At 44.4% G+C, this 10,252-nt stretch overlaps 1 long non-coding RNA gene across 1 annotated transcript; it reads right to left on the reverse strand.

Moving 5' to 3' along the window:
• Window positions 1-618: 618 nt before the first annotated feature.
• LOC123064635 (uncharacterized) lies at window positions 619-3,269 on the reverse strand. Its single transcript, XR_006430750.1, has 3 exons — window positions 1,168-3,269; window positions 922-1,035; window positions 619-688 (listed from the first exon to the last, which is right to left on the reverse strand). It is a non-coding gene; the product is annotated as an uncharacterized lncRNA (long non-coding RNA).
• Between the last annotated feature and the right edge of the window lie 6,983 nt (window positions 3,270-10,252).

The following is a 10,252-nucleotide window of genomic DNA, read 5'->3' on the forward strand; positions in this document are numbered from 1 at the left end:
AAGACGTTTATGACCAAAATATGTCCATTGTGGCGTTTTGGTCACTAGCAACCTCCCCAGGCCACGTAGGCATCCAGCGTGGCAAGCTGATGTGGCACAAGATTCAGCCCGGTCCAATTTGGTTTTCTACATGGGCCTAGCCCAACAATTCAGCCCATTTATGATTTTTTTCCTTTTAATTTTGGTCAGCTACATTGGCCTAGCCCAACAATTTGGCCTTTTTAGTTTTTGAGATTCATGCAATTTTTTTGGCCCTCAACCCTTTTTGAAATTGTTCGACGCTTTTTGGGATGTGGCCTTTTTCGGCCCAATTATTTGTCCAGTTTCGACCAGCCTTTTAATGTTGAGAATTTGCCCAAGCCGAATTTAGCCCAATCACACATACATACAACATTATTTCACTCAAATTAGGAAAACTCCAGGTCAAATTCAAGTCCACCATCATATCACATCACATAACACATCTCCCAGGTTTACATAACACAAAAAATCATCTCAGGAATACATTTCCCTACACAGAAATATAGCAGGAATAGAGGGAATATACAATAAAGAAAATGATGACACATCTGCTACTATCATAATAGTACAATGTATTTTTTTACGGAACAACCTTTTACAGAATATACAAGAGGGATTTCATTGCTCTCTCTTACGAGACATGCTCCAGCTGCCACAACTTGCCATCCTACAATGAGAGGTATATAACAATGGACTTCATGAACATTAGAGGAGCAAACGCTCAATCAACACCAAGGGCTAGATAAAGCCTTAGATAGCATGCATTCGAAATTTAGACAGAGGCAATCAGTTACAGAAAGTAAATGAGGACCATACTTTACAATTACAGTACCATAGGACTAATCCATCAATCCACGAGGCAAAATATGAGTGAATCCAAAAAGAGGCACAAAGTAATACCTATTTTGATCCAAAGGGGCTCGTGAGCATGGCCGTCTTCCGTAACAGGTTGGCCCTAGCACCCTGGATCAGACGCGCTGGGAGCTTGTAGCTTGTCCTGGTCATACTGCTATCCTAAGTAACAGGAAAAATCAAAGCAACAGTTTGGACTTGGTGTTAACGAATCAATAGCATATAAAGCACCAATTCCCTCGGATGCAAGGAGAGGAGGAGCAAAACGACAGAGAGGTGGGACATTTTTCGTACCTGTAGATGATATTCACAGCTAAGGAAGATACATGGGGCCAGCCTTGCATGTGTGCTTGCTTCACCGGTACATGCATCACCATAGCAGCCAAGTAAGTAGGCATCATCAACATCTCCTCACCACTTTCCTGGCAACAAACAAAGAGTCAAAACAAAACATATTAGACCATAATATGATACTAGAGGGTAACTGTAAATCACCAAGTATATCCACAACACCATAAAATAGTCCCAGACCGTAGTGCTATTTGAGTATATCGCATGTAGTTTATTATCATGAAGGGTTGTGTATGCACGCTAAATCCAGAAACAGGAGGAGGATGGCTTATCAACAAACTGAACTTAGAAATGAAACTTTGTAATGCTCAAGTTTCAGCTAATAGAGATTACAGAATTTTACATGGGACAAATTCTTCTAGTTGCACTTATCACAGATAGAAGAGTTTATAGTGAATAAACATTTACAATCAAAGATACAGCCTGGAACATATTAATTTCAAGCTGCAGTTTGTATACAATCGGACATCTCAGGTTGTATACTACTCATGATGATTCCACTGATCTACGAAGTCAAGGAATGCAACTGAAGATGGTATTTCTTCACTATTACAGAAATATATCATTGTTAATGTAAATGATCTGGAATACATATACGGATATTAGCACAAACACATATTAGGCAAAATCCCATCGCAAGTGAACTCGAACACGTGCTGGACACACCCAAAAGAAACACCTAACTAGTCGTACAGCTTCGTGTACAAGTCACCTGCGCCCAAAAGAAACACCCAGCCGCCGCAGGCCATGGTTAGACAGCAGCTAGCACAACATAATTAACAACCAGCTAAAGCTTAATGCAAGATCATATTCATAGTTGGCATGCATCAATACATGAATCTATAATGTTGGATAAGGTGATAAAGAAAAACAGAAATAGTGGAGTTAGAAACATATGCAGCACAATGATAAAACAGAACAATAGATTTAATGTATATATATTCTGGTGACTGCCAATTGTTACATGATACACTCGTGTGTGTATATTCTGATGAGCCATTACCATCTAGCCAACAACAACATGGACATAATACTAATTAGCTACACAAGGCATCATACTCTCCACGAGAAGGCCACGGTTACTCTTTGGAGCAGTATGAGAACGACAAGCATTGCATCCTGGCATTTTACTCAAGGCTCCAGGACACAATAACAACATCAACACCCACCTTTTTTGCTTGAACACACACCTAAACTAGGGACACAGGAAACAAAAAGGCTAAATTGCGCAGACACCTATCTGGACCTAAATCAACATCTTTACCTACAAAGAGAAATGGGGACAGGCCATAGAATCCCCTCGTGAGAAGGCCATAGTTACGTTTGGAGCAGTATGAGAAAAGACAGGCATTGCAAGCCTGCTCTTTACACATCATTAGACCTGCGAACAACCTTGCAGGTAGCTGGCTCTCACTTAACTGAACATGCAGGCAATGAAAGCACCCAACATATTTATTTTAGGAGCCTGATTAATAAATGTATACCAAACAAACAAAAATTGCAATGACCTAGTATGAACCATGTAATACATACACTTCAATACTTATCCTAGTTTATCGTCATCACCTCATGAGCTTAATAATTACATAAAGTAATTATCATCATATCCAGAATTACAGTAGCAGCAGCCAGCACTAGGACTACCAAATTGATTCGAAGTTCTTTCCATTGTGCAACAACTCGAGCTCTCAACTACTAGCTCCTGGTACTAGCTGATCTGAATGTGTAAGAAGTTTGATATAAATTGTGAGTAGAACAATTCTTCAGAGCTAAATGTGCAACGAGCTTCTGAATATTATCACTTTGGAGGGTTACTATTCTTAGTTCTAAGAAGCCAAGACAACAGCAAGCTTATAATCAATCCAAGATGACAGCAAGTCCAAGATCTTATGGCCAAAGCAGAAATTTCCATGGCGCCAAGGCCATCATAAGATTTACCACATAGAGCAAGGGAGATGAGCAGAGGGGAGGAATCAGTGGGATAACTTAGAGGAGAGAAGCCGACGGTGAGGACGGCCAAGGCGATGGACCACCTCCCCTTGCAAGTCGGCCTTGTAGTCGATCCACCTCCCCATGCGCATGACGACGGCCTCCCACTCGGCGACGTGCTTGGTGACGATGCTGCGACAGGTCTCGTTGTACTTGCCGATGCCGAGGTCGAGCTTGTCGATCTCAGCATGGGAGCTTGCCGATGCCCATCCATGGGAGCGTCTGCGACGACGTCATAGTTGTACCTTCAATCCAAAGCACAAGATCTAAACGTTAGAAAAGAACAGGAATAGTACTGCTCTGCCAACTTCACTTTTTGTTTCTGGAAATATAATTGCTTGAGCTAATTTGACAGATACAAAAATTAAGTTGGAACCATTTTTCGCTTTGCTGTTGAGAAATCTCCCAATCCATTCAGTTTTTTTTACAAAAGACCAATATCCCAAAAATTACTTTTTTTGGGGGTGCTCAGAACAGTCTATATGTGTGGTGATTTTGTTCAAATTCCTTCATACACTAGTACCAGCAGCTGGCCTTTTCAATCAAGAGAAAAAGAAAAACGGCGACAGAGAATTGGAGGGCAAAGCACATGCTTGGCGTTTTTTTCTTTACAGTGTGAGTGTGCGTGTGCTGTGTGCAACACCAAACTGACTGACAACCGAGATATTCACCAGAGGCTCCTTGAGCAGAATTTACAGGCCCACTGCTACGCATGCATTGCTAAGCTACTCCCATATAAATCCGCAGCAGCTTTTCCTCAAGAGCATAGGACTAGTAGGATGAAGCTATTGCCAAGCCTAACCCATGCATGCACGGTACTCACTTGGCAATAAAGCGTCGCGCGACGTCGCCCCCCGCCGCGGCAAAGAAGGCCTCCATCTCCTCCGCCGGCGGCGACCTCCCCTTATTCGCCTTCTTCGCCCTGCACACCATGACAAACATCAGCCAAAGCATGAGCAGAGGAACTCCACACGCAACAGAACGGCTTGGAAAGGCCAGCGCCGTGCCGTGAGGAGAAGGAAGGAAGAGGGCTGGGTGCTGACAAGTCAGCGGGAAGGCTGTGGCAGTCCCTTCGAAGTGGCGCATCACGTGGCGCCCGCACATCCACTAGTGCCCCTTGACGACGGCCGCCCCGCCTGAGAAGAGTTGAAGCCCTCCCGCACCGGCCGCGTCGTCAGAGAGAGGGGGGGGGGGTTCTGTCCCGACGGCGTGAACCCCTCCCGCTCTGCCCGTCTCTGGTGACCTGCCATGGCCGCTGACGGCTATGGGGTGAGGAAGAGATGCGCCATGGCCGCCGCCGGCTGACCTGCTTCGGATCCTTGCCATGGCCGCGGGCAAAGAGGTTGTTGGGAGGAAGGGGCGCCGGTAAAGGAAGGGAGGATGGATGGCATTGGGTGGCGGAGGGGTGGCGGCGGCGATTTGGATCGGGGAGAGGGAGGCGGAGGCGATGTGGATTTGGATCTGGATCGAGGGACTGAGGGAGGAGATGTGTCGTGCGCATGCGTTTAGGATAGGTGAGCGAGAGACGCTGGATCGAGGGACTGAGGGAGGGTGTGGACGGCTTAGATCAACTATAGTGGGGGCCGATCCATGGGCTGCCTCTTGATTGGTTCGAAAATATAAAATTATTTCTTAGTGCTAAAAACAGGGGGGTTTTGTGAAGCAACTACCAAAACTATTCTGCAAATTGGCATCACTAAATTTTTCACTTAGTATAGACCACATTTTATGGATGTTTACCAATTTTTATGCATTTCCGATCCTTCTAGCTATTTTTGGTCATTTAAACAAATTTCCACCGATTCGGTAGAAAGCGGGTCAAATTTGAACTACAGGTGCCTCATACTTTTCTCTTTATTTTTTTCAAAAATAATTTCTAGGTACATAAGTATCTATTTAATCAGAGATACTTCAAATTTTTTGCAAGATTCGACCCTTAGCTATGAACGGTCATGCCCATTGTTTTGACCGCATTTTCAAACGGGCATAAAAAATTCAAAAAAATTAAAAAAATTGGAAAACCTTCGCATTGTGTTATTAAATGTGACCAAGTTATTACGAAAAATAATAAACTTGTAATACATCAATTATTTTTAAAAAGTGTTCTCAGAAACGAACTACCATGTGTGGAGATCAATGGCTTCCAAGCCAAATGATCAATCTTATGGCCACATTCATGGCATAGTTTGTTCAAATGATCTCATATTGTGCACAAGGGTGCATATTGGAATGACAAACAATGTTGCCTAAGGAAGTTTTCATTTTCAATGGCTGAAAAAATCATTTTTCATTTTCCGAGTGCCCGAAATGAGTTTTTTTGTGAAGGACCTACCATATATTTGTTGCAAAATTGGACCTAATAAATTATATAAAATACTAGGCCATATTTAATTCACAATTGACCAAATGGTTGGGTGTCAAATTTTTTGATTCACCGCTGGTGAAAAAGACAAGTTCTCATCGATTCAGTTGGAAGCGGGTCAAATTTGAACTGCAGCTGCCTCGTAGTTTGCTCTTTATTTTTTCCAAAAATCATTTCTAGGTAAATAAGTATCTATTCAATCAGAGAAACACCAAAAAAATTCCAAGATTCAACTACTAGATAGGAACGGTCTAAGCCTGCCATTTTGACCGCTTTTTGAAATGGGCATAAAAAATTCAAAAAAAATCAAAAAATTGGAAAACCTTCGCATTGTGTCATTATGTGTGACCAAGTTTCCAGGAAAAATAATAAACTTGTAATACGGTAATTATTTTAAAAAAGTGTTCTCAGAAATGAGCTATCAAGTGTGAAGATTCATGGCTTTCAAGCCAAATGATCAATCTTATGGCCACATTCATGGCATAGTTTGTTCAAATGATCTCATATTGTGAACAAGGGTGTATCTTGGAATTCCAAACAATGTTGCCTAAGGGAGTTTTCATTTTCTTTGCACGGAAAATTCATTTTCCATTTTCCGAGTGCCCGAAATGAGTTTTTTTGAAGGACCTACCATATATTTGTTGCAAAATTGGACCTAATCAATTTTATAAAATACTAGGCCATATTTAATGCACAATTGACAAAATTGTTGGGTGTCAAATTTTTTGATCCACCTCTGGTGAAAAAGACAAATTCCCGTCTATTCAGCTGGAAGCGGGTCAAATTTGAACTGCAGCTGCCTCATAGTTTGCTCTTTATTTTTTTCAAAAATAATTTCTAGGTTAATAAGTATCTATTTAATCAGAAATACATGGTTTGATGGCGAGACATCGAGGTTTGGACGGTGGCCGATGGCCCCAACTCTAGAGCGCGTAAGCTCGCATGCCCGCCGTGTGGTCACCGCGTGACGGTGGCGTTGCCATGTGTTCTGGGCGGCCTAGGCATGTCTAGTGGGTTGGGCACTCCCCAGGTAGGTGCTAGGAAGAAAGTCACAACATAAGGAGGAGCACATGGCTAATGGGCGTGAGTTTCGGCTGAGGATGATCAGTTATTAAGAAGACCATCTTCACAAATTTTCACCTCAAAAGGAGGAGCCTAGGTGGTACTTGCTTTGCAAAGTACCACACTGGACATAAATATGAATGTTGAAGCTGGGCTCAAAATAATGAATGGATTGATCTGGCATTTGGTGGAGGATGGTTATTTGGGCATAGGAAAGCACCGTAGAAAATGGATACCATTTGGACATGCCAAAGTGGTACTTCCTTCACAAAGTGCTGCTTTGAACAGGATAGGAAAATGAATATTGTTGAGTTATTTTCGAAATAGGCCAGGAAGGTTTTTGACATATTTGATGAAGATATGATCCAAACAATTTATGAGAATTTTTTGGGAATTTTTGGAATAACAGAAGTATAGGTTGCTTCACAACCTAGGGCAAAAATTGACACATGGACATGCCACATAGGCAAAACTGATGAGATGGCGCCTAGTCATCACAACCCACCACAATCTACAAGGCTATGACCATCTATATTGGTCATTAACAACTAGAAATAAGGCAGCGGACCAGCACTGTTTGCTTTGTGACCATTTCGTGTAAGGAAATTACGACCTTTCTGACCAAAATGGTCGCAATGGTTTAGGGTTTGGAGCCCCCGAACAGCTTTTGACCAATTGGTCTCAAATGGTCATAGATCTATGACCAATTCTTCCAGGGTCACTGACATAAGGTCACTAGTTGACACATTTCTTGTAGTGACGGTAGCGCATGCCCGCATATCTCTCACTGATGGTTTCAGGAACACCATGATGTCATCAGTGTACATGGAGACATGCTGCTGCAGCCCAGATCTGCCGAGAGGGGCAAGCAGTCCGGCTGTGGACGCGCACTCAAACAAGTAGTGCAAAGGCTTCCATGCATAGGATGAATAGCATGGGAGAGAGGGGGCTGCCTTGTCTCAAGCCTTGGCAATTGTATATGGTCTCCTCTGCAATGCCATTGGCAGCGATCTTGGTGGTGGACGTCGCCAACAAACCACATATCCAGGCGAGCCATTTCTGTCCAAAACCAAGCGCCGACAACACTCCACCAAAAACGGCCACGGCACGGTGTCAAAGGCTTTGGATATGTCTAGTTTGCAACCTGCGAGCCGTGCCTTGCACAAGCATAAAGTTTTCGTGGAGTGTTCGTCCCCGGACAAAGGCGCTCTAGTGGTTCCCGATCAGGTGAGGCAGATCGTCCGCAAGCCTCATGGCTAGGATCTTGTCGAAGATTTCGATTGCGCCATGGTTGAGCCTCACCAGCCTGAACTCGCGAATGTCCACTACCCCTGGCTTTTTTGGAAGCAATGTGACTGTAGCTCTATTGATCGCATGTAATCCACACATATCTCCACCATGAAACTCCTGCAGGGCTCTCATGAAATCATCTCTGATGATAGTCCAACAAGTAGTGTAAAATTGCCCCGTGAAGCCGTCAGGCCCTGGCGCCTTGTCGAGTGGCATACTCTTGATTACATGCGCCGCTTCCTGCTCCGAGAACGGCTCTTCCAGGTGTGCCAAGTCGTGAACAGGCAGCTGCAACATCTCCATGTTAAGACCATGTGCCCGTTCGGTGGATGACCCGAGGAGCCTCGTGAAGTATGTATCCACCGCATTTGCAATATTCTCCTGCCCCGTGTGCACCTGGTTCTCAGGGACGATCGAGAGGATCACGTTCTTCCTCTGCCTGTGGCTCGCCTGGCGATGAAAGAAGGCCGATTTCGCCTCCCCCTCTTTTAGCTGGAGTAACCGCGATATTTGCCTCACAATTGTGCACTATAACGAGCATAAGCCAAGGAGCATTTTCTTGAGGTCATTGCGCAGGCCCCTCTCTTGATCCGTCAGAATCCGTGAGTCCATTGCCCCATTCGGCCTAGCAATCACCTGCAGCGCGATCGCGATCTGTAGCCTAATGTTCCAAATCCACCTATCACTCCACCGCTGGAGTTCTTTCGCCGTTGCCCAAAGCTTGTTGTCCAACACGGCGAAGGCGTTTCCTTCCGAGCTTACCGATCCCCATGCAGTTTCCACAGTTTCATAGAAGCCTTCTGCCTTTGGCCAAAAGGATTCGAACCTGAAGTGCTTCCCGTATGCAAAGTCTGCGTTGATGTCCAGGAGGAGCGGATAGTGGTCCGAGAGCGCTGATCCTAGGGCAGTGAGCAGAGCAGCTGGATGGGCATCATCCCAGCAGTTAGTTGTGAACACGTGGTCAATCTTCTCCTTGGTTGGGCGCTGCCGTTCATTGGACCAAGTGAACTTGCGGCCGTTGAGGTACATCTCTTTCACTTCCAGTTGGTTCGCCTTGTTTCTAAACCTGGCTATCATTCGCCGATTGATCGCGTCATTGTTCTTGTCTTGAGGGTTCACCAACAGATTAAAGTCACCCATGATTGCCCACGGGCCAGCGTGTAACTCATGTACATCTACCAGCTCTTGCATGAATGCGACCTTGTCCATGTTAGTCTGCGGGCCATACACACCGGTGAACCACCAATGCCCACCGATCTTGGGCTTCACCAAGACAGTTATCGTGTTCATGGTGCGATGCGGGTTGGATAGTCCGACAATTGTCTCATCCCAAGCCAGTAGGATTCCACCCCTCGTTCCGGAGGCCGGCAAGTAGAAGAAATTCTCTAGATTAATTCCCAGGCAGTGCCGAACAACATCCACGGTCAAGTGTTCGACCTTTGTCTCCTGAAGACACACTATAGCCGGCCTAATCATATCCACGACCTGGTACACGGCACTACGCCTAGCGGGCGAGTTTAGCCCGCGCACGTTCCACACAAGGACTTTGTAAGGCTCTGATTCCATGATCTAGTCCTACCAAAGCCACCAAGCATGCGCAGATCAATACCGCGTGCTACGTCTTGAGCTAGTGTTGGTTTTCCCCGAAGAGGAGAGGGTGATGCAGCAAGTGTAGCGTAAGTATTTCCCTCAGTTTTGAGAACCAAGGTATCAATCCAGTAGGAGACTCCTAAAAAGTCCCACGCACCTACACAAACAAACTAAGAACTCGCAACCAATGCAATAAAGGGGTTGTCAATCCCTTCACGGCCACTTGCGAAAGAGAGATCTGATAGAGATAGTATGATAAGATAAATATACTTTTGGTATTTTATAATATAGATGCAAAAAGTAAAGATGCAAATAAAAGTAGATTGAAAGCAAATATGATAAGAGATAGACCCGGGGGCCATAGGTTTCACTAGAGGCTTCTCTCGAGATAGCATAAGTATTACGGTGGGTGTACAAATTACTGTCGAGCAATTGATAGAAAAGCACATAGTTATGATATTATCTAGGCATGATCATGTATATAGGCATCACGTCCATAACAAGTAGACCGACTCCTGCCTGCATCTACTACTATTACTCCACACATCGACCGACTACTGCCTGCATCTAGAGTATGAAGTTCATAAGAACAGAACAACACATTAAGCAAGATGACATGACATAGAGGGATAAACTCATGCAATATGATATAAACCCCATCTTGTTATCCTCGATGGCAACAATACGATACGTGTCTTGCAACCCTTTTTGTCACTGGGTAAGAACACCGCAAGA

This window comes from Triticum aestivum, chromosome 3B (genome assembly GCF_018294505.1).
Source record: "Triticum aestivum cultivar Chinese Spring chromosome 3B, IWGSC CS RefSeq v2.1, whole genome shotgun sequence".
Lineage (NCBI taxonomy): Eukaryota > Viridiplantae > Streptophyta > Magnoliopsida > Poales > Poaceae > Triticum > Triticum aestivum.